The sequence below is a fragment of the Gymnoscopelus braueri genome, assembly GCF_963280865.1.
Source record: "Gymnoscopelus braueri genome assembly, chromosome: 15".
Taxonomy (NCBI): Eukaryota; Metazoa; Chordata; class Actinopteri; order Myctophiformes; family Myctophidae; genus Gymnoscopelus; species Gymnoscopelus braueri.
Genome location: NC_137620.1, coordinates 9,856,067 through 9,882,463, shown reverse-complemented (window position 1 = coordinate 9,882,463; position 26,397 = coordinate 9,856,067). Strand labels below are relative to the sequence as shown.

The 26,397-nt window shown below is 39.8% G+C and overlaps 1 protein-coding gene across 1 annotated transcript in view; it reads left to right on the top strand.

The window, feature by feature from the left end:
- Positions 1–436: 436 nt before the first annotated feature.
- LOC308102270 (GTPase IMAP family member 8-like) overlaps positions 437–26,397 on the top strand; it is a 39,547-nt gene continuing 13,586 nt past the window's right edge. Inside the window, exons 1-4 of the mRNA XM_080451905.1 lie at positions 437–564; positions 2,867–2,967; positions 8,506–8,607; positions 13,023–13,157. The gene's annotated coding sequence lies outside the window, so the exon portion shown is untranslated. The remainder of the gene's footprint in view (positions 565–2,866; positions 2,968–8,505; positions 8,608–13,022; positions 13,158–26,397) is intronic.

Below are 26,397 nucleotides of genomic sequence, written 5' to 3'. Positions count from 1 at the left end.
ATCCGTTGAAATCATATTCAGATGTGCATGCTGCCTGCATATAGATAGATAGGTCGAAATGGCGGAACTCTTGAAAAAAAAGAAAAGTGCCATGCTGCCAGTCCGACACTGTCGGAATGGCAGGTCGTTTATGGAAATGGAAAAGTGCCGCTACTCCGACAATTAGAAGTCAATGTCGGAGTGGGGGGATGTCGAAATGGAAGGCTGTTACCCTCTAGGTTAGAGCCCGCCTACTGTATCCGGCAATTTGCACTCACTCATATGAAGGCACGAACCGTTTCCGTATCCGCTCTAGACCAAGACCAGATCAGCAACCTGCAAAGTAAATCGATTTCATGCTAGCTAGTTACAGCGAGCAACTGGTGGAAAACACCACACCCACATTCACACAGAGATGACGTTGAAGTTATCTGATCTTCATTCTTTTTCTCTTTGTCCCGAGTCGACTCCCAACCTGATTCTCTGTACATTCAGTAAATAAGTAAAAGCGGCGTAAATTCAACAGTTTGATGAGCTGTTAAGTGTTAATTCCCTTTGGATTAATCTGTGTGGGTGAATCAAAAAGTAAGTGCGTGCATGATGCCTGCCTTTGTGTTTAATACATGATCTATGTAGCCGAACATTCTAGGTGCAGATACTTTCACAATTCATATTATAAGAAGTGTTGTTATATGTTGTGGGGCAGTTGCACACATTTTCTGCAAGCTAAATTATTGTTTAAGTCAATAAAGGATATTTGCTGACATTTTTTTTTTATTGAGTATTTTATTAGACAAAAATGTAAAACAGCACAAAGTAGCCTACATTAAAAAGCACTTTGTCAAAAAGGTCTGTCCAAAAAAATCCTTAATCTTGTTTCCATTGAGGTCCTTAATTCGTAACCTCACACTAGCTGACGGTTGGAATAATGGGATGTGAATTATGAGCGGACCACGGCATAAAGATGACCAGTGTTGCCATGTCGGCTTTTTATAAGCGACTTTGGGCTTATTTTTCTGTAAAGTTGCTTGTAAAAATGGTAGTTGCGGGTTGATTTTTTTTTTGGGTTTGTTTCTAAAGTGCAGTTGTTTATTTGGGCTTGTTTCCCATTTTTTCCATTATTTTAACCAGTGGTTCTCAAATATTTTCATGTCATGGATATTAATTTGGGGGTCCATGACTATGACTCATGGTAATCATGGACCCCCAAATGAATATGTGTCCCCAACCCCCATCTGAAACTGTTTTGTGCCAGGGAACCCCCCCATACCAGATTTGTGTTGTTAGAAAATAGCAGATCCACAAGCTCACAACGCGTTGCGATGCAACGCGTTGTGAGCTTGTGGATCTACTATTTTCAAATACACAATTAATATAGGTTTAAAGTGCTCATGTGACCGAATAAGTTGCTTCTTTTGGGCTTGTTTTCCTAGACCTGGTTGCTTGTTTCTCTCGCTAAACCTGGCAACACTGAAGATTGATTGAATACTTTATTAACAGTGTCCTGTGACCTTAATGATGATGATGACCTCAAGACCCCAAGACCTTTTTTTTGCTGCGTGTGGCTGTGGGGCAAAATGAACCAAATAATGTGTGCTGAATTGAGCCAATGGTTCAATATACCCCTAATATGATTAACTGTTATTATTATTATTATTTGTATTATTATTGTTTGTTTTATTTTTTATTTTTTTTACTTGTTCACTTTAATTCAGACAAATACCCTCATTGAATAGATCTTTTCAATATTGTTTTACCACTTGCACATATTACCTTTAAGAAAAACAATAAAACAATAAGACTATTTGGAAATGTTTTATTACATTATGTTTAATAATTGAGTACTTTTTACAAATTAAATATCAGATGGGTCAACTTACCCAACTTACCCCTTGGCTTGGATCAATACTGTTAATTCAGGCTTTTTTTGGGAAGTCATATTTTTATGTCCCTTTGTCCTAAAGATGCGTATTACTCAGGATTTCAATCATCCTGAAATAAGAGTAGATAATGTTATTTCTGTCGCATTTTGCCTTGCCTCAAGGACAACTTAAGTATTATGTGGCTCATCTTACCCCACTCTCCCCTAATTGATGCATATCAGGGAGGATACAGGTTGAGTGGGCACAGGGCACCTAAATATTGTGGGCACCTCAATATTAAATTGGTGATTTTTTCCACACAAAAAAAAGGTATGCTTTGTAAATGGATGGTAGGACATAATGTAAAGTATACATGATTTGAAAATGCATGGTACATCATTCATTATCAGACCTAAATGTACCCTTCACTGTTTATTCCCAAAATGGCTTGATATATCCACAGGTTTTGTAACAATTTGTAGCAATTGTAGAAATATTAGGCCTGAATTGTCATTAATTGTTATATGTATTTGGCCCCCCATGTATACAATAAATGTAGGCTTTATATAAAATAAATGTAAAATCAATAAATTAATTTTTTTAAATGGTGCCAAGAGTTGTCAGGTGCCCACTCTTCCACTTATACTACTACTACTACCATATCAGTAGTGTCATTTAAGTGACATTTATGCTTACAATTTAGTGTTATTAACATAACTTTTATGATTAATGAGATCTCCATAGCCTATGAGAAGGCAATTCCTTACAGTTAAATATATGTTTAAACGTAGGGGACTAATAGGTTTATACATAGATTATTCATTAATTCATTAACCTTGGTCCTTGCTGTAACAAAGCATTTTTTTTTGTTATCTTGTATTTGCTGTATTTCTTTCATGGACAGTTAACAGTAGTGTGTATGTAGGCCTTAGTGATTGCATACAATGTGTAACCTGATTCTCCTCTGTGGATAAGTACTGCCTGCTCAGTGTTTGATAAACACAACACACCTTTGTGACCAACAGATGGTTAGCACACCTGAGCCACATCTACATTACTGAAAAGAAGAGAGGTCGTCGTCATCATTTTCAAGACGTTGACTAACGTCTAGTGGATCAGCAGTGTGGTGAGTCACACACGCACACGCACACACACACACACACACACACACACACACACACACACACACACACACACACACACACACACACACAACACACAACACACAACACACACACAGGCCTATTATCTGTGACTGGGCTATGGCCCTTCTAAACCACCATTTGATATGTTATTTATTTATTACAGTACTACTACAATACAATATAAATTGTTATTATTACAAGACATGCCATATGGTACAGACTCACGTGACAAAAATGATTTATTTTCGACTGAAAATGTAACGCTGTCGACAGTGTAAAACATTAAGAGATAATAATAATAAGAAGAAGAAGAAGAATTTAAAATGACAGTAACATTAAACTTTGTCATGTGTGGTGGGTAGCAGGGATTAAAAACGTTATACTGTGAATTATGATGGACCATGGTAGGAGTGGACTCAAGCCTTGGATGTTTTAGCAAAGTCACAGTTCGTATTTTATCTATTTTTTATCACCATGTTATGATGTGCGTCACATTCAAACATATCTTATCCAACTTGCAGTGCAACAATCCTGACAAGCTGCGACATGACTGCATCTGTGTATTCAGACATGTTGGGGGCGGTTCGACACTGAAATAGCTTTACTTCCTGCAGCACTGAGTGTGTGCAGGAAGTTCTTATTTCCTGCTGAGCATAGATCCCACGTTAATATATCAAAATACCAAGTGTTTTATTTAACCAGTTCTTGTTTTTTCTTATGAAACTGAATGTGTATCTACTGCATAATGAAGAGGAACTATGCTAATTCTCCTTCCACCCTCTCTGTTCCCTTTTGTTCTCCTTTTGTTTGTCATAAACACACAGGCATGCAGTCACATGCACAATACCACAAGCCTGTTGAACCATCAAAACAAACTTAATCACATGAAAGAACATGATGACTTAAAGCACAGTTTAACTTTGGTTGAGGTTGGGGGCACGGTGGCGCAGTCGGTAGCGCTGTCGCCTCACAGCTAGAAGGTCCTGGGTTCGATTCCCGCAGGGGACGCTGTGGGCGCTGGGGGCGTGTTCTCTCCTCCGCGCCATCAGTGCCCATACCCTAGGTGGGGTTGGCGAAAGGGCCTTTCTGTGTGGAGTTTGCATGTGCTCTCCGTGTCTCCTAGTGTAGGTACCCTCACAAAAACATGCAGTAATCCTGGTCACTATACTGCCTCCCCCTGGCCAGCCGGGGCGCCTGATGGAGGGGAAGGGAACTGGTTGGAATAACGTGTTCCTTCCACGCGCTACGTCCTACCAGGGAAACTCTCCCCTGTCAGGTGACAAGAAGGTCAGTTGGCTCTCATGCATTGAAGGAGGCATGAGCTCGGCCCTGGCCTCCCTAGGTTGGCAGAGGGAAGGTAGTGCCCAGGATTACATAGACAATTGGCTGAGGTTTGGGTTTTGTAGTTACTAACTTGTTACCTTGCTATAATGTAGCAAATATGGGATGGATATATTCAGTAGTTGCTCCATTGATTAGAAATGGACTTGCATTGCATGGTGAAACAGGTGTCAAGTCACACCTTTAGCACACAAACTAAGCAGATTATGTCAATGTATAAAATCACAAAACACAGTTAAGTGTTTTTATTTGTATTTATTATTTTTACCTCAGTCTAGTGTGCATCAAATACAGAAAATGTATGACAAACAAGTCAAATATACATCAAATGTATGAGGACATACAGTCAGATGTATGAGTATGTAAAATAGAGCATGGAAAAAACAAACAACACACGCAGAACAGTTTATGGTCAGAAGTGCAGCAGGTAGTTCTATGGGTGAATACCTGTACAGACGTCAGGGCACAGTGCCTGTTCAGCAGTCTGATGACCTGGTTATGGAAACTGTATGAAAAAGACATGCTTCACATTCTGAACGGCATACAGATTGTTATCTTGCTAACCAAGTAAAGATAATTTCTTGGCTGTTAACATTTCGCATCCTAAAATCAAATCCCTTTTCTTTAATTGTGCAGTCTGACAGCGGAAACTGTGTGCCAAACAAAGAGCACTTAGATATTTGAATAACTTACAAACAAACCTATCAAGCTCTCATTTACACGTGTACATGGACACGGAATTATTGTAGAATCCGTACATGCATGTAATATTCAGACGCTGTGCTGGGACATTAGCCTGGTAAACCCCCCTCCCTCCGGAAATCTCATTTGCATTTGATTTCAGGAAGGAGTCTGGTCTACAGCCTGTATGGGCAATTTGGGAGCTGGGCTGGATTAGTACAGTTGACTGACAACCCCTTCAGCCAATCAGCAGTTCCTTCCCCTTCAGCCAATCAGCAGCTCATTTCCCCCATCCCCAGCCAAGTATGACGCAAGGGGACTTTTGAAGGGGCAATGCCGAAAATAGGTTGCTTTATTGAATAAAGCAACCTATTTTCGGCAGTGACACGTATGTATCCGAAGAAAGTTTATTCGGATACATACGTGTCACTGCCCGCCCCTGCTGGTTCTCTGAATTTTATCTTTTAAATAGGCTCTGTCATGATTAATTGACCACATATATGAATTATGAAGTTAAACAACTAAATTCTATCCAAACGATATCTTAAAAGTAAATTCCGTGCCTCAAAAAATAAGTTTGAGAGCGTTTTAAAGTTTTAAAGCCGAAACCAAAAATAGCGATAGACAAGATGCCTGTTCCATTTTTGTCGGCTACACTCGGTTCCATTCGGTTTCACTCAAACTCGACACCTGATTAGCCAACCTTCGCTGTCAATCACAGAACATTGAGCGAGGACGCTGATAGGACAGTTCATGTTATGAACTGTGGAGAAACGCCCAGACAGGCCTGTAAGCCAGACTCACTTATGATTCATTCACATAATCATTGTATTCCCTCGCTCTAAACTGAGAATATGGATTCATTTTGGACCCCCCCCCCCCCAACATTCCTCCGGTGGTCACAATGTCGAGAGAAGCCACCGTGCGCCAATTTTTAGCAATTGTAGAAATATTACACCTTGATTGTCGAATGTTTTAGCATGATCTAATCATGTATAGTATACTTAACTTTACTTACACAAACCCCCCGAATTAAAGCCTAAGATACACAGTTATTACATGATGTGATAATATACATTCTGGACATAGGTTCTGTCCTTGAGACCCTCAGGGACAGAAACTGGAGAAATGCAGATATTAAACGAAAATTATACTATACTGTACTGTACATATGAACCCACATTGAATGACAACTGACATAGGAAACCTAAAGCTACTTCCGGAGGAGACTGGGGAGGTGGAGGGAGTTTGTTTACTGATGAGCTGTCAATAGTTTAGTAGAGGGAGATATGCTGATCATGTAAGAGGGAGTGTTGGTCTGCTTGAATAGATCACAGTTGAACTATTAAGATTCGTGAGGGTATGTTATTGCATGGTAAATGAGCATGCAACCGGTTCACCTGCATAGTCGAACTATTAGATCATGACTAGACAGTGAATGAGCGTGGAACCGTTTTGACTGCATAGTTGAACTCTCTTGATTGGGCGGTGAATGAGAACGTTGGTAGTTGCAGGTTGAGGTTTATTGGGCTTGTTTCTAAAGTGTAGTTGTTTATTTGGGCTTGTTTCCCAATGTTTTAATTATTTAAACCTGTGGTTCTAAAATTTTCATGTCATGGTCATGGACCCCCAAATAAATCTGAAAATGTTTTTTGCCAGGGAACCCCCCCCCCCCCCATACCAGATTTGTGTTGTTAGAATGTTTCAAAAAAATAGTTTTTGAAAATAGCAGATCCACAAGATCACAACACGTTGTGATGCGACCCAAATAGCCCATGAATATAGGTTTAAAGTGCTCATTTGACCTAATAAGTTGCTTCTTTTGGGCTTGTTTCCCTAGACCTGGTTGCTTGTTTCTCTCGCTAAACCTGGCAACACTGAAGATTGATTGATTGACCTTTTTTTTTGCTGGGTGGCTGTGAGGCAAAATGAACCAAATACTGTGTGCTGAATTGAGCGAAAGGTTCAACAATATACCCCTAATTTGAATAACTGTTATTATTATTATTAATATTATTATTATTATTATTATTATATTATTACCCTTATTATTATTATTATTATTATTATCATGCCTATTCTTTTATTTTGTTGTTTTTTGTTGTTTGTATTTTAGTTTTTTTTACTCGTTCACTTTAATTCAGACAAATATACCCTCATTTAATAGATCTTTTCAATATTAGAGTAATAAGACTATTTGGAAATGTGTTATTAAATTATGTTTAATAAATGAGTACTTTTAGTTTAACCTTTGAACAAATTAAATATCTGATGGGTCAATTTACCCAACTTACCCCTTGGCTTGGATCAACATACTGTTAATTCAGTCTTTCTTTAAGAAGTCATATTGTTATGGCCCTTTGTCACAAAGACGCATAGCCTACTCAGGATTTCAATCATCCTGAAATAAGGGTAGATCATTTTTATTTCTGTCTCATTTTGCCTTGCTTCAAGGACAAGTTAAGTAAAAAGAGTCTCATCTTGTCCCACTCTCCCCTAATTGATGCATATCAGGGAGGATACAGGTTGAGTGGCCACCTAAACATTGTGGGCACCTCAATATTAAATTGGTATTTTTTCCAAATTTTTTAAAAGAAAGAAAGAAAAATGTATGCTTTGGAAATGGATGGTAGGACATAATGTAAAGTATACATGATTTGAACATGCACGTCATGCTTGTTGTTTATGCTTACTATTTAGTGTTATTAAAGATGGGGTGCCATGATATTTTTCAACCTTAAAACCTGATCATAAGGTATTATTATTATGTAAGGATTTTTTTCAAAAAAAAAAAAAGTGTACAGTAAGTGTAAAATGTTGTTTTTATGTGGACACGCCTCCAGTTCATTAAGTATACCTGGTTCTCACCTTAGCACCTCCTCCACCACCTTAGCACCACCCACCTGTCCTAGTCCCTCCTCCTCCTCATGCCCACACCTGTTGTGTTATGATAATGAGGGGGAGGGTATGGCATTGTGATGTCACTAAAGCGCTGTTTCTCTATTGGCACGTTTGACCCTCAAGGTTTCAGCCTCCAGGAAGAAACTCCAAATAGTCAGAGAAGACATAAAACACCATAAAAACACCACCGGGGGGCTTAATGAAGTTCTATCAACCTCATAGACACATGAAAAACAGAAAAAGTGCAAAACCATGGCACCACCTCTTTAACATAACTTTTATGATTAATGAGAACTCCATAGCCTATGAGAAGGCAATTCCTTACAGTTAAATATATGTTTAAACGTAGGGGACTAATAGGTTTATACATAGAATTTTGAAGTGTAGATTATGCATTAATTCATTAACCATGGTCCTTGCTGTAACAGAGCAGTTTTTTACTTATCTTGTATTTGCTGTATTACTTTCATGTACAGTTAACAGTAGTGTGTATGTAGGCCTAGTTAATGATTGCATAATGTGTAACCTGATTCTCCTCTGTGGATAAGTGCTGCATGCAGTGTTTGATCAACACAACACACCTTTGTGACCAACAGATGGTTAGCACACCTGAGCCACATCTACATTACTGAAAAGAAGAGAGGTCGTCGTCAACATTTTCAAGACGTTGACTAACGACTAGTCTGATCAGCAGTGTGGTGAGTCACACACACACACACACGCACGCACGCACGCATGCGCACACACACACACACACACACACACACACACACACACACACACACACACACACACACACACACACAGGCCTATTATCACACTGTGACTATGGCCCTTCTAAACCACCATTTGATATGTTATTTATTTATTACAGTACTACTACAATACAATATAAATGCATCATACATGAAAGTTTAACACTGTCCACAGTGTAAATCATTAAGAGATAATAATAATAATAATAATAATAATAATAATAATAATAATAATAATAATAATAATAATAATAATAATAACAATAATAATAATAACAATAATAAGAAGAAGAAGAATTTCAAATGACAGTAACATTAAACATTGTCATGTTTGGTCGGTGGCAGGGATTAAAAATGTTGATGGACCATGGTAGAAGTAGATTTAAGCCTTGAATGTTTTAGCAAAGTCACAGTTCATATTTTATCTATTTCTTTATCACCATGGTATGATGTGCGTCACATTCAAACTTATCTGATTCGCCATGCAGTGCAACAATCCTGACAAGCTGCGACATGACTGCGTCTGTGTATTCAGACATAGGGGCGGTTTGACACTGAAATAGCTTTACTTCCTGCACTGAGTGTGTGGCAGGAAATTCTCATTTCCTTTTGAGAATAGATCCCCATGTGATCCCCACACAATTACACAGTTTTATTTAACCAGTTCTTGTTTTTTCTTATGAAACTGATCTGTATCTAATGCATATTGAAGAGGAACTATATGCTACTTCTCCTTCCACCCTCTCTGTTCCCTTTTTTTCTCCCTTGGTTTGTCATAAACACACAGACATGCAGTCACGCACAATACCACAAACCTGTTGAACCATCAAAACAAACTTAATCACGTGAAATAACATGATGTTCAACTTTGGTAGAGGTTTGGGTTGTGTAGTTACTAACTTGTTACCTTGCTATGATGTAGGCTTACTCCCAAATTTTGGATAGATATTCAGTAGTTGCTACATTGATTGAACTTAAATTACACGGTGAAACTGGTCTCAAAGTCACACTTTTAGCACACAAACACAAACAAAGCAGATTATGTCAATGTATAAAATTACAAAACACAGTTCAGGATTTTTATTTGTATTTATTTTTTACCTCAGTCTAGTCAAATGAGTGCATTAAAAAAATAAAACAAAAATAAAAACAAGCAGAACAGGGTATGGTCAGAAGTGCAGCAGGTCTATGGGTGAATACCTGTATATGTACAGACACCAGGGCGCAGTGCCTGTTCAGCAGTCTGATGACCTGGCTATTCAAACTGTCTGAAAAATGTATGAATCCAGGGACTATGGTTTAAAATTAGCCACTCACCCCAGCGCATTTACAGTGTTTATTGTAGGTTAATGGGCATGGTTCCTATAGAATAAAAAAATAACGCTAAGCTTCACATTCTGAACGGCATACAGATTGTTATCTGGCCAACCAAGTCTAAAGGTAATTTCTTGGCTGTTAACATTTCGCGCCCCAAAATCAAATCCCTTTTCTTTAATTGTGCAGTCTGACAACAGAAACTGTGCCAAATAAAGATCACTTAAGATATTTTGAGTGGACATGGACACAAAATGATTGTAGAATCCGTATAATCACGTAACAGAGGCTGTGCTAGGACATAGCTCTATAGACATATAAAAACTAAAACCCACATCCCTCTGCTAACAGTTGGCAGATGGATGTTGTTCCTCTTTTTTGCCAACAGAAATTCACACAGCCTTTCCACCAACCAACACTTTTGGCCAAACTTGTAAACTTTATTCTGAGACTAAAACTAAATCCCTTTTGATTCAGTTGAAAAAGCAACCTTTTTTAAGGGGCCAAGGCCAAAGGGCCTTTTGACCCTTTTTGCATCTCTACACTTTATTATTGAGGGGCCAAGGCCATAGGGTCTTGAACCCTCTTTGCATCTCTTCACTTTATTATTATTATTTTTTTCAGGTTCTTTTAGCCGTTTTTTCTGTCCTGGCCTAACCGTGCAGTCGTTTTTTACGAAACCCGGCAATATGGTAGAGGGCTATGCCAAACAGCTAAGACACGGAACTCAAACTATTGGCGCAATAGACCTCAATTGAAAAATGCAAACTTTGAACAGGTATAACTCATGCCCTGTTTGAGCTACAGCCATGAAACTTCAACACGCCTCAACACGTCTCCTCATGACAAACAACTTCTGACCTTTGACCTTCATTTTAATGATATGAAAAACTTAAACAGTTAAAACCTCCTGTGATTTTTTATCAACGTAAACTAAAATGTCTACACACTGGACCTATACCGACACAAAATCCAGGTGAAATGTTTTTAAATTAAGCTTTTATGAGCCAATGAATATTGCAGTTTTATGAAAATTATTCATCTGCCCCTAACACATACATGCAGACTCACATATTTATTTATTTTACTTTGCAGTAATGTAGAGGGTCATTCCAAATATCACTGAAACCAATCTTACTCCAATTGGCCAAAGGGGGGCGCTATAGCAATTGTTTGAAAATGCAAACTTTAAACAGGCATAAGTCATGCCTCGTTTGGCCGACAGCCATGAAACTTGCTTACACATGTACCTTGACTCATGAGGAACACCTCTATCACTTTGACCAGTAAGCTCCGCCCTTAGATTTTCCGATTTTTTTATAGATAACATGAAATGCTTATTTGAGAGTATATTTTTTTCAATGTATGACATACTTTCTTGTAAAAAATAGCCGATCTACAATCTCACAACTTTTCAGTAGATCAAACATGCCTATAACTGTCCAGCTACGTCCATCTATAACAATAGATCAAACATCTATTGTGGAGAGTTGTTGGGAGTTGACCAAATGTGGGTGCACCAAGGCATGTACTGGAAGGTGTAAGTGCTTCAGATATGGTCTCAGTTGCACATGCCTATGTAGTTGCCCCTGCTAGAACCTATTTGTATGTTTCTTTTGCCAGAGTTATTCCCCGACCGTTGTCCTCTGTGTTTTCAGGTGTAGGCCTATGGCTCGGCTTCCCCTCGCCACATAAGCACATCATGTTTTACTTTGTCACCAGCCTATTACTGTGAGATTTTCAGTTGTTACTTTGTAACATTGCTTCCACTGCCTATATCTAACAGTGAAGCACATTTTCAGTTTAGTTCCTTAGTATTGTTTGAGATACTCTCTGTTTGTCATGCCATTCAGTAATAGCCATTGCTCAATTATTATTTTGGAGCACTGTCTGTTCAGCACGAAACTGTGCTAATGTATTAATCTTATTTTTTGTTCCCCCATCCCTTAGTATTGGGGGAACAAATAAAAAAAAAAAAAATACGAATAAAAACTCCCTTGTGACTGTTACCTTGTCGTGGTAAGGGAGCTTGTGTGCCTCAGTGAACCCCAAGAGCTATGTCGGTGGGAGGCAACCCCTGACAGGTTTTACCAAACTGGACCGGTCGTGGGCGAGGAGTCAGACAAAACACAGTCAAACAACCTCTCTTGACAGAGCCTTTTGAGGAACCCAAAACATTTCTCTGAGAGAATGTATCATTTAAAGATCCACAAGGCGGGCGGAAGTCATCCTGAAAAATGGCCGCCATCTTGAATTTTCAAATGGCTGTGGGCGGTTTCTTGTCAAATGACCCTTTGAGACGGCTCATGGCAATGTTCATGCTTGTATAACTAAATTATTTCTTAAGCCTAACTGTTCCACTAAGGTGGTGGCCATCTTGAAAAATGGCCGCCATCTTGAAATTTCAAGCAACTGTGGGTGGCTTATTGTCAAGTGACCCACAGAGACTGCTCAAGCCAATTTTCATGCTTGTATCACCAAATAAACCATTATATCACTTAACTGCTCCACTAAGGTGTCGGCCATCTTGAAAAATGGCCACCATCTTGAAATTTCAAGTAGCTGTCGGTGGCTTATTGTCAAGTGACCCACAGAGACTGCTCATGCCAATTTTCATGCTTGTATCACCAAATAAACCATTATATCACTTAATTGCTCCACTGAGGTGCCATCTTGAAATTTCAAATGTCTCAGACAATTTTCTTGTCAAGTGACCCATGGAGACTACTAATGCCAATTTTCACACTTGTGTCATCAACTGAAAGATTCTGAAGAAAATAAGCACTTAGCCGCTCCACTATAACTCTGACTGGCTAGGGAGTCTGGGAGATATGTGTGAGTCTAATGATCATTATCCTGATGTGAAAGAAATTATTTCTAAAGAAGAGAAAAATAATAAAGGTTGTTAACCATAAACCATAAACATTGGTCCTGGCATAAGAGCAGTTTATTACTAACCTACCTGTCAGTTTACAGTATATTGGCCTAGTGAATGATTGCATATAATAACCTCATTGTCCTCTGTGGATCTCATGTTTGTTTAGGCTGCCTGCTCAGTGTTTGACAACAGACCTTGGCAACCAAAGACGGCTAACACACCTGGACCACCTAAACTGAAAATAGAGAGGTCCTCCTCGACAGCATTGGCTAACGTCTAGTCTGGACATCACATCAGTGTGGTGAGACACACACACACACACACACACACACACACACACACACACACACACACACACACACACACACACACACACACACACACACACACACACACACACACACACAAACACACTATATATATATTAAGTATGTTAAGTAGCCTACAGATACTAAATGTTACCTTTCCAAGCTAAATATTGTACACTCGACTACATTTAGAACAGGAAAAAAGTACATTTTTAATTAAACTCTTATTAAGCCATTTTTTTTTTGTGTTCTCTCCTCCGCGTCATCAGTGCCCATACCCTAGGTGGGGTTGGCAAAAGGGCCTTTCTGTGTGGAGTTTGCATGTTCTCTCCGTGTCTCCTAGGGTAGGTACCCTCACAAAAACATGCAGTAATCCTGGTCACTATACTGCCTCCCCCTGGCCAGCCGGGGCGCCTGATGGAGGGGAAGGGAACTGGTTGGAATAACGTGTTCCTTCCACGCGCTACGTCCTACCAGGGAAACTCTCCCCTGTCAGGTGACAAGAAGGTCAGTTGGCTCTCATGCATTGAAGGAGGCATGAGCTCGGTCCTGGCCTCCCTAGGTTGGCAGAGGGAAGGTAGTGCCCAGGATTACATAGACAATTGGCACTGGGTGTAAAAAATAGGGTTACAAAATCGTGGGATAAAAATTTAAAGAAAAAAAAGAAATGTGATCACATAGTTAGGTATTTAAAATGAATAAAACATTTTACAGTGTCTGATGGTCCATGGTAGGAATGGATTTAAGTATCGTATCTTATCTCTTTTTCACCACCATGTTATGATGTGCGTGACATTCAAACATAATATCTGATCTGCCAGTGCAATGATCCTGACAAGCTGTCGTGCCAGACATGACTGTGTGTTCAGGCACCATAGTGGGTGCTTCAGTACTGAAATAGTTTTACTTCCTGCACCTTTTGAGAACAGACACCTATTTTTATGTAACCAGTTGTTTGTTTCCTTATTAAATTAAATGTGTATATAATCATGCATAATGAAGCGGAAATATGATACTTCTCCTTCCACTCTCTCTGTACCTTTTTTCTCCCTTTGTTCCTCCTTAACACACAGTCATGCAGTTACATGCAGTATTTATACAGTTATATAATTTTGAGGCCACGTGTCACGTGATGTTATGGCAATACCACAAACCTGCTGAACTATCAACACAAGCATCAAAATTAGTCACATGAAAGAACATGATTACTTAAAGCACAGTTTAACTTTGGTAGAGGTTTGGGTTGTGTCGTTACTAACTTGTTACCTTGCTATGGTGAAGGCTTATGGGATAGATATATTCAGTAGTTGCTCCGTTGATTAATAATTGACTCCCACCGTGAAACAGGTCACAAAGTCACACTTTTAGCACACACACAAAGCATATACTGTCAATGTATAAAATAAATTATTGTTGTTATTACTATTATTATTATTATTATTAGCCTAGTATTATTATTATACGTTTGCAGTGATTAATAAAGGTGCTATTGTCATTATTTACATCTAAACAACAGCCATCTTGATCCTTCTCCACAATATGTTTTAAATTTACTAACACCCAGTGGTGGAAGAATTCAGATATTTTACTTAAGTAAAAGTAGCAATACCACAATGTAGAAATGTAGTAAAATCCCTGTGTTCAAAAATGTACTTGAAAGTTGTTAAAATGTGTCACTGTGTTCAAATCGGCAAATACTTGAATCCAGTATACATGTAGTTGAAAATGAACTACTTTGCTAACTCCAGTACATTCACAATGATTATTGTTGGTTATATGTACTGTCCCTGTAAATATATAAATTCTAACCGTCACATTTTGAATCTGGCTAGAGAAGTCTAGAGGTCATTTTTAAGGTAGCTCTCCACCGCACCAACATCAGCAGCGGTTGCCGAAAATCTGCTGTTGAATGGGCGATGGGTACGCTGTTGCGTCGGATCGCAAGTTGTAGGGAAGAGTCGGATAGCAGCAGGCTTGTTGTTGAAAAACACATCAAGCCATAGGTTATTTTTAGCACCATAGTAGGGTGGGTGTCGGCTCTCAGGTGCATTCCGCAACTTTTTCTCACACCTTCCAACCGACTGATCTCCCGACTTCATTTGACTGCCAGCCTGTAGCAATCTGTAGTAGCCTATAGTCTGCTTGGTGGAGAGATAACCTTTTGGCATTAACATTTAGTGCCCCACAATCAGATTGTGCAGTCTGACAACAGAAACTGTGCGCCAAACAAAGAGTGCACTGAAATTGTGGGGGGAGCAGGAGCAGAGTTACAACAGGGCAAAACAGTGGCACACTAGATAGGACAGGGCTTACATGACAAGGGCAGGTTATACAGGGCAGGGGCAGAGGCCAAGATCGTGACAGAAATTTAGAATAAGCAAGAACAAGGAGATGATAAAATGAACAAGGTTTTCCCCTTTGATTCAGATGAAAAAGCGACCTCTGCTTTATTGATTTATTGATTGATTGATTGATTGATTGATTGATTGATTGATTGATTGATTGATTGATTGATTGATTGATTGATTGATTGATTGATTGATTTGTGTGTTTATGCCTAGCAACTTATTAAGGTTTTGCTCAAGTCTCCAGTAAATATCTTATTTCATAGAATACAAATATTTCTGTTCATGAGTTCAATGATCTATGGCATAATGCGAATTCCATTACATTTTTATATGCGATCTAAGAGTGCAGTCTAACCAACACTAACTCGGGACTCCTGAATCGCTGCCCTTACACCCTCTAATATCAGGGTCTTGAACTCTATGGTGTTGTTAGCTAAGCTGTCGCGCCGCAGTGCATCTACATAGGTGGCGCTCCTCTTTCCTTTCCTGGCTTTGCCCTGGGTTGGCTCCCATTGTGTCACTTTGCTTGCCACTAGCTGGTGCCTTACGCAGTACCCTACCAGCCTCATCCTTCTCCCTCTGACTTTGTCTGTGACCTATGGTAGCATAGGCGGAGGTTAATGAAGGCTGGGGTAGGCTAAGCCTTCCCAAATAATATGCTGGGAAATTCTGGGAATTGTGCAAATTATATATAATATATGTGCACAGCATTATTTAGTAAAGTTTTTTATAATAAATCAGTAAAATCAGGCAAAAATAGGAATTAAATAACAACCCTAACCTAACCCTAACTCTAAAACCGAAATAAAGTAACCAAAAAACAATTGTTGATGCCCGCGCGCAACCGACCCCCCCACCCTCAAGCCAGAACTCCTAGCCTTCCCAATTGTCAGGCCCAAGCCTCCTATGCATGGTAGGTCCCCGTAGAGGACCACATTCCTGATATGGTCCGTCCATGTGACACCTAGTGCTATTCGTAGCATTCTTGCTATACTCCATCCTGTTGTGCTGTCTCAGCCTCATACAGCAGTACTATACTTACTCCACTGTAGCTACGAACAGCTGCCTCCTGAGGTCTTCTCCCATGTCTAATTTCCACACTCTCCTCATCCTATGCAGGGTATTCCAGGCAAGTGCCCTCCGGACCTTCAGGTCCTGTTCCGTTGAAGCAGTCCAGGCCAGAGATATTTGAAAATAAGAGTAAATCAAATAAAATAGAGCAGTCCACTGCATGAACTGTTATATACACATGACGACAACAACACTAAATTCAGTCAGGACGCTTCCAGATGAAGCCATTTATTGCAATGATATTGCATTGTATGTGGTGGTGTGGCTCTGTTCTTGTGATGCTCCAGGACAAATCTGTGCAATAATGACATACTTGCACAGTACAGCATACAGATACACTTATTATGTTGATATGATATGAACCCCTCAAGGACAGAACCTAAAGATACCTAGATATTAAAAGAAAAGTATAATATACATATGAACCCACATTAAATGACAACTGACAGGAACCCTAAAGCTACTACAGGAAGAGGCATGCTGAGGGTGTTTCCTTAATCAGGCAATTTCAGATGACAGTTTGAGTTAAAGTTACAGGAATGAACAATCATGTCATGATAACACCAATCTGGGAACCGGTAACAGCCTTCCATTTCGACATCCCCCCACTCCGACATTGACTTCTAATTGTCGGAGTAGCGGCACTTTTCCATTTCCATAAACGACCTGCCATTCCGACAGTGTCGGACTGGCAGCATGGCACTTTTCTTTTTTTTCAAGAGTTCCGCCATTTCGACCTATCTATATGCAGGCAGCATGCACATCTGAATATGATTTCAACGGATCCAATCATTATTATCCTGACAAACAATGAATCATTGACGGATAAAGAGCCAATCAAAAGTCCGCGCATATCAATAAGATGGTTATTATTATTCATATTATTATTAAAATGACTATCAGTGAATGACTGATGGACAGAAAGCCTTCTCGAATGATGCCCCGTTGAAATAATATCAAAACAAAATCATATAATGCTTGTATAACGTCAAGTGTATTGTATTATAATAAACAGACATATGTGGCACGCATGTGTCATGCGCAATTACACGTGACTGCAACCATCATATAACATAACAGCGTAGGCACAGTGACAACTGGATCACTTGGTGACGGTGTTGTGATCATTCTGTTTGACAACCCAGGACGAATGCCATTGAAATAGCCTAAGCACCTTATTTAATACTATAAGAACTGTAGGGCTATGGTCGATGCCTACACCCCTGCCCGACCACTTCGGTCTGCCACCTCGGGGCGACTGATTGCCTCGTCACTCAAGGGTCCTTCTGGCCAATCCACACGGTCACGACTCTTTTCTGTTCTGGCCCCACAGTGGTGGAATGAACTTCCCACTGATGTTAGGACAGCAGAGTCACTGCCCATATTTCGCCGCAGGCTGAAAACTCACCTCTTCATGAAACACTACCCTTCCTCTCTGCCTGACCTACTTGTTGTTAACTAGTTGTACGAACGCTTGTTTTCTATTGCTGTATTGTTTATTGGATTATTGGATTGTTTATTGGATCTTGTTTAGTCGATTCACTTATTTGTTTTAGCTCATGCTCATTTGATTTAGCTATTTTGTCTCATCTGTTTAAAGAAATAGGTAGCTGATATATTGCACTTTTACCTTAGCGCTAGGTATACTCTTGGTTGCTTGTTTTTGCAGATAATGCACTAAAGACTTCTGGTGATTAGTAGTTTTCGTTCCCTACCTATGTTGAATGCACTTATTGTAAGTCGCTTTGGATAAAAGCGTCTGCTAAATGACTGTAATGTTCTAATAGTATTTACCTTCATCAGATAAATACTAATGTTACTGGCCTATTTGAAGAATGAACTGTCCGTGGAACTGGACCATGACATGTATTTGGGCTGCTGTGCGTAAAATGGATTGTTTAGCTATGTTATGACAATAATCATAATAATCATAATAATCATAATAATCATAATAATCATAATAATTATAATTTAATGGCCGCTCGTTCCCCGGCCGCACACAGCTCGCTACAAACCTCCCGACAGTCATCGAAACCAACGATCACTGGCATCCATTCATGGCTTGTGCGTCTGTCTACAAACTAAGTGCCATTTGATCCTAATCACCTTTTATGTGTGCGCGAATGGGCCATCAAGTTTGTCTGATCTACCAGTGGGGAGCTAACGACCGCTGTTGATTCATTGACTGAAGCAATCCACACCTATTTAATTGTTGTTGTTTTTTTCCTCGAAAGCAAAGTTGTTAAAAGACTCATGGAGAAATCATGATGTCATCTCAATCACCTAAATCAATCATGATTGAATGGCAGCTTCGCAGAGACGTGCAGAGGGATTTGGAGAGGCAGGGGCTGGAATTTCAAAAGGGCACCTATTGCTGGCGCCATTTTTTTTACATTTCTACCCAGATTTAGAGGAATATCTCATTTTAAATTAACACTATGAATCGAGGGTTAAACTGAAAAAAGAACTCCACAAACATGAACAATATTCACACAAAAGTTACTGTCACTGATGATCTATATGAGCAATTCAGCATATTACTCTACAACAGTGGGACACAACCTTCTTGTCCTGATCACATTGACAAAAAAAACAATCTTTGCCAGAACAGCCACAACAACCACCCAGCCTGCCCTAACAATCCAGTATAGCCTTAAATTGCTGGTTAACAAAGTAAAATGAGCAGTTTAAATAGATAAAGACTAGATGTATTTTATCGATTTTGAAATCCTTTATCTCTACGAGAGCATTAACCAACCCCCCCCCCCCCAGATTGCCCTGGAATGTCAGCTCCAAAGCCCGTACTTCTCCAAACATGTACAAATGCTAAATATAAGGTGCTTACCCGCTTGCCCCAAATGTTAACTCGGTGTCCGTTGTGTTTGTGTAATGTATTAGTCCATATTTTTCAATAAAGACGTGTTTTGTTCCCGTCTGTGGCCAAAGGCCATTTCCCCCCCTCATTTACTTCCTGTTTACATTGAGTGTAATTCCGGATTTCACCGGATGCGCCCCGTCACCACCGCCCATTGGGAAACTCCGACAGAATTGGCCACAGACGGGATTAAAATACTTATTTATTGAAAGATATGGACTAATACATTGCACAAACACGCCTTAAAGTTAACATTTGGGGCAAGCGGGTAAGCACCTTATATTTAGCATCTGTACATGTTTGGAGAAGTACGGTCTTTGGAGCTGACATTCCACAGCAATCTGGGGGGGGGGGGGGTGGTAGGTAGATAAGACTCTCGTAGAGATAAAACATGTTAAAATCGATAAAATACATCTACGAGAGTCTTTATCTAAGGCTATATTAGATAAAGAGCGAGAGAGAGAGGAAATGAACAGTATAATTATTTTTTGTCCACAAATACCTACTGTAGGCTATCTGTCTCAAATTAAGACGGAAAACTGATTGTCTGCGCTTCTCTGTGTGTGTCTGCTCTCCTCGTTGAATGGACAATGGACATGTGAGTGCGTGCGCCCGGCAGGTTTATAGGTTTCGATTGGACATATAGGCTACTTTGTTGCGCGCTGTATCACGTACCGAAAATAGCCGATCTATAAGCTCACAACGCGTCGATAGCGCTCAATTAGGTATACTCAAGCTTTACTGGAGATGCGGTGTTTAGAGAGTAAGAAAGGGGCAATTCTCTTAGCCTTGAATGCTGCCTTTGAGTAGGGCATTTGCGTTTTTTTCACCACATATTTTCCACCATAATAAATGCTGCATTCATGGTCTGGAGAGGGCACCTTTTTTACCAATGGGTAAAAAGGCAGGGGCTCAAGCCATGTGTGCACGTGCATGGCAGCTTGCTCTCCGGCCCCACTCAGCTGCTGGGGACTATTTAAACACATATACGCCACTCCTTTCGGTTCAGATCTTCACCACAAACATTCAAACCTCCCGACACGAAAATTAAAAGCCCTGCTTAACTGTTTATTATCTATATATTATTCGATGCTTTAATTCAATGACATTATAAATATTGATGACTTATTCCTTATTGTAATATTGAAGATGAATTGAATTGCTAATTATTATTTATATTGGATATCATTATTAATGCAAAAATATTGTATTTCTGTTTCCTTTGTACAGCACACAAATTCCTTCAGTACATATACCACACCGGGGTTAAATCGAGCTCTCTGCCTCTGCCTCCTCTCATTCACCTTACATGGTCAGGGACCCCTAGCCTGGTAAACCCTCCCTCCGGAAATCTCATTTCCATTTGATCACTCCAGGAATCAAATAGAAATGAGATTTCCGGAGGGAGGGTTTACCAGGCTAAGGGACCCCCTCTATATTGTATATAAGCTGGACGATGGAGCTGGTAAATCTGCTTGTGGATCGATCGATCTGTCTGTCTGTCTGTCTGTCTGTCTGTCTGTCTGTCTGTCTGTCTGTCTGTCTGTCTGTCTGTCTGTCCGTCCCAGAATGTTTCGGTGCCCATCCTGGCTGTTACGTTACTACATAAATACACACTGCAGTTATGGGAGGGGGGGGGGGTTGGCACGGGGATAGGGTCATTTTTTAGGTTACATTTAGACGATGTAAATATAGCCTTTATTTATACGCAAATATAACCACTCAATGTCACCCAAAATCAGTTTGCACAGCTGTTGCTTGTAAACTCATTCCCCCCCAGCTGCGTCAAATATATCAAATAAATAAATAATTGTATTGTGTGAGCTTGTAGATTTGACCTTCTGCATACAGTACCGCGGGAAGTAGGGGTGCTGGGGGTGCAGCCGCCCCCCCTCCCCCCAGGTGGTACCGCACCCCCTACCACCCCCTCTCTGGCAGGGGTTTATGCAACGGCAGTGACAGTGTCGCTGTCCACTGTCCGTGGTGCTGAAGTGTTTTTTTTTTGTCCGCGGAGAGATAACTCTAACCTAACCCTAATCCTAACCCTAAAACCGAAATAAAGAAACCAAAAACTGGGGGGAAAACTAACCCAATCCGCCCAGAACCGCAACAAAATTAACCCAATCCGCCCAGAACTGCAAAAAAAAACACTTAAAATGTCTTCCCGCGGCTATGTCTGCATAACGAGTACTTTTATTTTTGGTATTTTAAGTACATTTTGATAACAATACTTGGGCTATGTAGGATACTTTACTCAAATTTGAATTCTGGAGTTTTACATGTTACAGAGTAGGCAGTGGTGAGCTGTGGATTTTTTAACTAAGGGGGCTATATTTTATGACGTCACGTGCACGCGCGCGCGCAGGCATGTGCACATAGCAACATGCCTGCATATCCAACATAGCAACATTATTTTCCTTTTTTTATATAAAAGCCCTTTACATATATTCACCCACACATAAGTACTTAAAATAATCAATCAACTTGTCTTTACTTGAATAACTTTTTTTTAAAGACTTACATTGCTTTTAAAACAGTGTTTTTTAAAACAAGTAAAAAATAAAAAAAATACCCTTTTGCCACTCACCAAAACAAAGACGGTTTTATGGAGTTGAAAGCCTACTTTACTAAATGGGAACACTGTGAGTCCCCACCTCACGTCTAAAATACACTTTTTGGCCTGAAAAGAAAATATTTCACCGGAATTAAAACCTGTTTTTCGTTACTCCACAGTGCCCTCTACAGATCTGGTCAATGGAATTTTCCTATTAGACCAGATTCTTCCTTCCGGTGAAATATTTTCTTTTCTGGCCAAAAAGTGTATTTTAGACGTGAGGTGGGGGCTCACAGTGTTCCCACTTAGTAGAATAGGCTTTCAACTCCATTAAACCGTCTTTGTTTTGGTGAGTACCAAAAGTGTATTTTTTATTTTTACTACAGACGAGAGGCTGCGCTACCGCGGTGCGAGGGGAAGAATCGAAAGTACCATAACGTTAAGGAGAACTCCTTCTAACGCTATGGACCAGAGCTAGACAGGGATAAGTTTGTGAGTGTCTGGCAGGCTACTAGCTCTTGTCCTCTGCTAAGCGATTAACCCTTTCACACTCCATGGCTTAAAGGGGAAGACCACCCATTTTCAATATTTAACTATGTCATTAATATAGCATAAAGGAGTTGTGTGGAAATAAGAAAAATTTTAAATGTTAAAAATTTTAAATGTTAAACCCAAATTGATTTTGGGTTTAACATTGCAAATTACACCGTGATGACTCATCATGGTGTAATTTGCAATGTTAAACCCAAAATCAATTTGGGTTTAACATTTAAAATTTTTAACATTTAAAATTTTTCTTATTTCCACACAACTCCTTTATGCTATATTAATGACATAGTTAAATATTGAAAATGGGTGGTCTTCCCCTTTAATGTTATGCAAAGCAGCCAGGTTGAGGCCATTGTTAAAGGTGTTAAAGACGGCTCGCCCCCATAGAGGTATAATATAGCTCGCCCCTGACGGTGCGTTGTTGTGTTAATGATTGACGGCTCGCGGGCGGCTGACGGTGAGTGCTCGCGCGTGCATGTGGAGCTCGTGCATGTGGAGCACGCGCGAGCCCCCAGCCTGGGAACTAAGGGGTCGACGACCCCCCGTAGCACCCCCTTCAGCTCAACCCTGAGAGTAGGCCTATTTCTACATTGCATTATTACTTTTACTAAAGTAAAACATTTGAGTATTTTTTCCACCACTGATGCGTATACTACTTCATGTGAGATGTGACGAGATGCTGTGGTTTAATTAACGAGAAAACATCTGAGGAACCTGAGCATCGTCTCTGAGTAGGCCTACGTGATTACTGACCCGTCAATCAACGTGCGCACAACAGCTGTGACAGAACATCAACATTAATGTAATAATAATAATGATAATAATAATAATAATAATAATAATAATAATAATAATAATAATAGCGTAATAGTAGTAGTAGTAATAATAATAATAGTAGTAGTAATAATAATAATAATAATAATAATAATAGCATAATAATAATAATAACAACAATAGCGTAATAGTAGTTGTAGCAATATGAATAATATTTATAATATCAATAATATTTATAATAATAATAATAGCATGATAATAATAATAATATTTTTTTTATTATTCTGAATACAACATTAATGGACTGAACCTGAATGGTAATAACAAAAGACGTTGTGGTCTTGGTCTGATTGACTATAGGAGAGAGATGCTTTCAAAAACAGCAGATCTACAAGCTGATAGCATGGGATTCGAAAGACTTGTTAGTCACACAGACAGACAGACAGACAGACAGACAGACAGACAGACAGACAGACAGACAGACAGACAGACCCAAGCCGTGGGAGCGCACTCAATCACACTAACTGATGGCTTACTTTAATTATAATATAATAATAATAATTATAATAATCCTACACTTCGCAGATATAAATCATTATATTATGAACCATACAATAACCACTTCAGACCGATTTTATACATACGCTATTTGAAAATAGCAGATCTACAAGCTCACAATAACCGAGCTTGTAGATCTGCTATTTGTTGAACAACATGTTGCTAATCACCGCGTTGGGAGCTTACATTTGGGGCTGTCATTACTGGACTGATATTATTTATGGGGGGGGGCAGCTGTACATATTGCTGGAGATAGATAGATTGATAGATAGATATTTAGATAGATTTAAAGATAGACAGACAGACAGACAGACAGACAGACAGACAGACAGACAGACAGACAGACAGACAGACAGACAGACAGACAGACAGACAGACAGACAGACAGACAGACAGACAGACAGACAGACAGACAGACAGACAGACAGATCGATCTACAAGCAGATTTACCAGCTCCATCGTCTCGCAGCGCTGTGAGCTTATATGCAATATAGAGGGGGTCCCTGCTTCATCTCTCTCTCAGCTAGGGGGTCCTTGGGCTGAAAAGCCTTGTGACAGATGATAGTTTAATTGACAGATAGATAGATAGATAGATAGATAGATAGATAGATAGATAGATAGATAGATAGATAGATAGATAGATAGATAGATAGATAGATAGATAGATAGATAGATAGATTATGTTACGTGCGTAATTACGCGCGTGGAAAGAAATTACAGAAAATAAGAAAATAAATTATAATAAATTACAAAAAATTCATGACTGATACCAAATGAAATAAACTTTACAGATCATATACACATTAAAATGATAAGAATTCAAGTAAAATTGACAAATATCGGGCTTAATGAAATCTCAACCGCTCTGTGTAATTGCGCAAAATAAAACATTATTATGAGTGACACCTTGGGCCACGGGGGGGTCCGGGGGGGGATCCCGGTGGGTGGGGGGGGGCGGTGGAGGGGGGCACCCAGGGTGGGGGGGGGGGGGGGACAGCTGGGCCAGAAGACTACAGATATGGTCGTTAGGGTCGGTGGGTCAGCGGCGGGTCGGGGCTGCATCATGGCAGCGTCGGCGGATGGAGGTCCCAACATCGATGCTGACGGCCCCAACGGAGGTCTCATCCTTGGCCAAAGTCAAGTCGGAATGGTGGGTCGTTTGAAAACTATGGAAAGTGCCTCCACTCCGACAGTTAGAATAATGTCGAAATGGTGACATGTCGAAATGGCAACATGTCGAATTGCCGACATGTCGGGATGGCGGCATGTCGAATTGTCGACATGTAACCCTGGGAACCCATTTGGTAAAAAAAAAAAAAAAATCTTTGTTTTACTGTTAGCAGAATCTGTCTTGAGAGATTATGATAATGCACTGCAGATGAATGTATAGTAATATGCTTTAACTACTATGTGCGTTTAGCCTCCTAGTAAACCTTTGTAGTATAATGTCATGGCTTGTAAGATGCTGTGCATTAGTTTTTCTGATATGGTTGTTTATAGATTATTAGGTTTGTAACAAAAGTCAACTATGGCTACAGTTGGGTATTGTTTGGGTTTTATCTGATATCATATCGGTGCTACTAAACCAGTACTTTTAAAACCGCGCCGGGGCCTAGTTCGCTATTACAATGGAGTATTTGGGGATTAGTGTCTCAGTTGGACACGTAGCCTGGAGAACTGGGGACTTTCCTGGTGACTGTTCTATTTATTCAGATTTCAATAATTAAAAACAACCTAACCTTATGTTGACCGGACACAGGATAAGTGGGCACTATGGACACGATGTGAACCTGCACGGTACATCATTATAATAATAATAATAATAATAATAGTGATGTAAAGTATACATGATGTGAACATGCACGGTACATCATTATCAGACTTAATTTTATCCTTCAACTTATTGTTTAAGCCCCAAAAATTACTGGATATACAGGTTTTGTAGCAATTTGTAGCAATTGTAGAAATATTAGACGTTAATTGTCGAATGTTTAAGCATGTTCTAATCATGTACACCGGTACTTTACATTACTTAAAAACATTTTCTAAATATTAAATATTTTAACATTTTTGAAAAAAAATGCCAATTTAACACAGAGGTGCCCTCTCTTCCTTGGTGCCCACCTATCCTGTTACCCGTTGACCAACTGAGTCACATTACAGTTTATTTGCATGCACATTTAGCTGTTTAAACATGTCAGCCCGGTCAGAGTCCACTGGCAGAGAGTCACTGCCAAAGACCGGTAATCAAGGAGAGTGGTTGGGGGTGGAGTTAACCACCTACTGTACTGTTCCCACACTACCTGCCTGCAGGGCCGCAGGAAGGGTAGTGCGAGCGGTGCGGCCGCACAAGGCCCGCACTTTTTTTTTTTTTTTTTAGTGAACAGAATCACATTTATTAAGAGTTATAAAAAGAAATAACCACAAATAACCACCAAAAACTCGGAAATTGGAGCACGCAGGCGCGCTACGCTCGCCGACTTCGCACAGGGCCCCGCATTTCT